Consider the following 4,194-nt stretch of genomic DNA (forward strand, 5'->3'; position numbering starts at 1 on the left):
TGGGCAACCTGTTCCACTGTGTGTCACCACCCTCTAGGTGAAAATCTTCCTCCTAATATCTAATCTAAACCTCCCCTGTCTCAGTTTAAAACCATTCTCCCTCTTCCTATCATAGTTCACCCTTTCTTTCTCTCTTCTGCTTATATGCTCCCCTCAAGTACTGGAAGGCCACAATGAGGTCTCTCAGAAGCCTTCTCTTCTCCAAGCTAAACAAGCCCAGTTCCCTCAACCTTTGTTCATAGGAGAGGTGCTCCAGCCCTCTGATCATCTTAGTGGCCCTCCTCTGGACCCACTCCAAGAGCTCTGCATCCTTCTTGTGCTGGAGGCCCCACTTCGGGGCCAGTGATGGCAAATGGGAGAACAGGTGACTTAATTCTGGGGCTTAACTCAGTAAGTCTTACACATGGGTGCAGAAATGATTCTTGTTTCCATTAGGAAAGGCAGAAAACAGTCCTATGCACTTATAAATGGTAGCACCACTGAGCCAGAGGCTGCCACCACACTGTGAGGTGCACCAAGTTCAGTGGAGGTGGCTGTGTTCACACTTTGCTCCCCTCACACACCTCTCAGCAGGACCTCTCAGCAGGCAGCTCCTGCCCCTACCAGCAGCTGGAAGTTGCCCATTTTATAGCAGAAATTAATATGTCAGGTGCTCAAAGCTGAACTAAACACACAAGTGTCCTGGTGCACAGAGCTGACTGGCCAGGCAGGATTTCCTGGTGCTCCAGGAGGACTCCATGGCCCAGTCCTGATGGTGATACCATACAATAGCAGGAGAGGGGCTTGGTTTACTCCCTGTATAATGAGGTGCCATCTCTTCCTTTTAACTACCACCACTCTTTATGTCATATTTATTGCTGAATGGCCAGTAATTACATGGTGTATGGCTTTTAGGGATGTGAGCAACGTGTGGTTTTCACTCTGCTACTAATGGTACATGTGCACCAAGTGTGTGATTGGATTACCAGCCAACTTACTTGAATTGCTTCTAACTGCTGTGATATATTAAACACAATCCAAGGGCTCAAATCATGAGGTCCACCTGCTGTATGTCAGAACTACTTTGTTAATCAGGCAGAGTTCTCTGTTTTTTGAAGCATCTCCTGCTGAGTTTGCATCACTTCTGCTTTATGCTAGCTCTGAGGACCATGAAGAGCAATGTGAAAAACAGGGAGGATGAATTTTGCTTTGCCCCCTGCTGTGCAGCAGCAGGGAGTGCCACGAATTGTATATGTGATGTAAATGATGCAGATGACAATGTTTCCCAGTGCTACAGGGAGTGCAGGCTGGCTGTGACACCTCCCCTGGCTGCTTCACTCCTCAGCTGGCCTAGGAGGTGGCTTCAATGAGCCAGGGAGCTGTATGCAGCAGAGAAGCAGCTCCTTCCCCTGACAGTGAATGTCTCCTCTTGCCTGGATGGTCAAAACGGCAGCAGCAGAGCGGATTCTGATGGTGTCATGCTGTGACCAGCACACCACTGCGGCTGGAGGCCACCAGTCCAGCCCACACCCAGAGCAGGGCCGCTGAGCAGGTTGCTGAGGCTGTACCCAGTGGGATTTTTGGTATCTCTGGGGATGGAGACCCTACAGCCTCTCTGGGAAACCTGCACCAGTGTTCTACAGCACTAACAAAGGCTTTCCTTAAGTTTGAATTTCCTGTACTTCACTTTGGGTCCAGTGTTTCTGCTAGAAACTGCTCATTCTTCTAGATGACACTGAGAAAGGTCTGGCTCTGTGTTTTCCACTCCTCACACCTGGTATTTATACCTGTGGATGCCCCACCAGCCTCTCCAGGTTGAACCTGCTGACAACAGCCCTGCTAATGCAGCCCTGATGCCTCGGTCTCTGCCACTAGGGAGGGCTGATGGGTCACGGTCATCTTGGTGACCACTAGGACTCCGGGTCACTTTCCGCCAGGCTCCTTTACAGCCAAGTGCCCCCAGTATGCCCTTGGGTTGTCCCTCTCCATTGGCAGGATTCTACACCTCTTCCTGTTGGTCTTACAAGGATGCCTCTTCATCCAGCATGTTAAGGGTAACTCTGCATGGCAGCAAACCTGTCCCGTGTTACAATATTCGCACACTACCCTGAGTACCATCCTGGTATTCTCATCACTGGGATTCTTTCAGCTCTGCTGAACTTCTCAGCTCCTTTTAGCAGCTGTTTTCCAGTCATCCACCAGTTAACATGCTAACCTTCAGCTCCATCAGAGACACCCAAAGTCCAGCAGCATGTGGTCCCAACCTATCCCACAGCTATCTTTAACCTCCTTTCCTTCTGCTTGCTCCCCTTCAGCTCTGTAACTGACTCACGTCCAACTTTCCCCATCTTGTGGTGTCACAGGTCCCCTGACTCCCAGCTAAGTCCTCGTGCAGCAGACAGTTTTTGTCTCAGGCCTTCACTTCTTTCCATGACATACAAAACCCAACAAAGGTTCCTTAGTTCTGCTGTCAGGAGATGAAATTCTGCCTTCAGCTGGCATGGTGACACCCATCTCTCTTGACCTGGGGTATCCCATCAGGAACCAATGGCAGAGCATGACGCAGCCCCGCAGCTACCTGAAGAATGGTGGGTGAGGACAGCAGGCCAACAGAGCAACAGGAGGGCCACTTGCATGGCCAGCCAACATCTGCTCCATTTCCCCTGTTGTCATCCCAGTGCCAGAGGGCTGTGTGGAAGCTGGATCATCAGCTGTGATTGATCTTAACTGCCTCTAACTTCTATGAGCCTATCAGGAAATTTCATCCATCAGTACAAATACCATCTGCATTTTCTTCTCCTAAGAGTTAGATTCCAAACAACTTCACAATACTCCTCAAGATTACATTTCATTTATTCATGATATTTGGATTTTACAGCTTCATCTACTTAGGACTGATGTGAAAAACAATCTGGTGTTCTTTTAATGACTACAACAGTTAGTGTTGGTCTCTCTTCCCATACAGTTGCAACTCATTTAATAACAAACAGAACAAAAGGAGTCTAAGACACATCTGACATCATTAAAAAAGAAACAACTCTGATTCATGTAGGAGGAAAAGGAATCAAGCACTTGTTTGTTAGAAATATCCCCTTAAAATAGCAAAAGAAAAGTACATATTCAATGGGAAAGCTCAGGACATGTATCTGTACTTATTTACACACCAGGAATGCACATGTGCACACCCACTGAAACATACTTGTGTGCATTCACACATACACATGTGATAAATTCAAAAATAGCAGTTCTTTTTTTTCCTCCTGGAAGAATATTGTAGTATCTCTTTGCTATATTATATCTATCTTTACAACAGAGTGGATAACTTATTAAAACAGAAAAGAAACAACTACTTCTAAGAGTTCCAACTTATTTGATTAAATCCTGAAAACCACTACTCCTCTCATTAGTATAAAATACATAAAAAAGTGTTTTTGATCATTTTGGATCTAAATGCGTTTTACTACCAGGTTCTTACAACTCATTTGGCTTGCTTTGCCCTTAGAACTCTTAGTATAACTATTAAAATGCCTTCAAAATCTTTCAATATATGTGAAGTCTGATCACTGACCACTTGTCTATATTTGATCCCATAGTGTTATCCCCTTCCTCAAACAATTTAAACATGTTATATAATAGCAAGTATATTCTTATTTTATATATAGTGCATCCTGCTTTGAAGTACCAGCAGGTACCTGAAAAGAAAAAAACATGTAGGAAAGACAAAAGAAAAAGAAAGGCATAGTCTCTTGCAAGATGGCTCCAGGATGTATAACTTGTTCAACCTAAGTCTAAAGGTGCTAAAGACCTTGTTCTGTATTTTCAAAAGAAAACAACTGTAGTCCTTGGAGGTCGATCTCCAGACTCAAAAAGTGGGCCCGGGTGAATCAAATGAGGTTCAACGCAGCAAAGTGCAAGGTTTTGCACTTGGGGCGGAGGAATCCCAGGCATTTGGACAGACTGCAAGGAGAAATCCTTGAGAGCAGCCCTGCAGAGGAGGACCTGGGGGTCCTGATGGATGAAAAACGTAACATGAGCCAGCAGTGTGCTCTTCCAGCTCGGAAAGCAAATGGTATCCTGGGCTCCATCAGAAGAGCAGTGGCCAGCAGGGACAGGGAGGTGATTGTTCCTCTCTACTCTGCTCTTGTGAGGCCCCATCTGGAGTACTGTGTCCAGGTCTGGAGCCCCCGGTACAAGAAAGACAGAGAGCTGCTGGAG

This window comes from Meleagris gallopavo, chromosome Z (assembly GCF_000146605.3).
Source record: "Meleagris gallopavo isolate NT-WF06-2002-E0010 breed Aviagen turkey brand Nicholas breeding stock chromosome Z, Turkey_5.1, whole genome shotgun sequence".
In the NCBI taxonomy this organism is placed as follows: domain Eukaryota; kingdom Metazoa; phylum Chordata; class Aves; order Galliformes; family Phasianidae; genus Meleagris; species Meleagris gallopavo.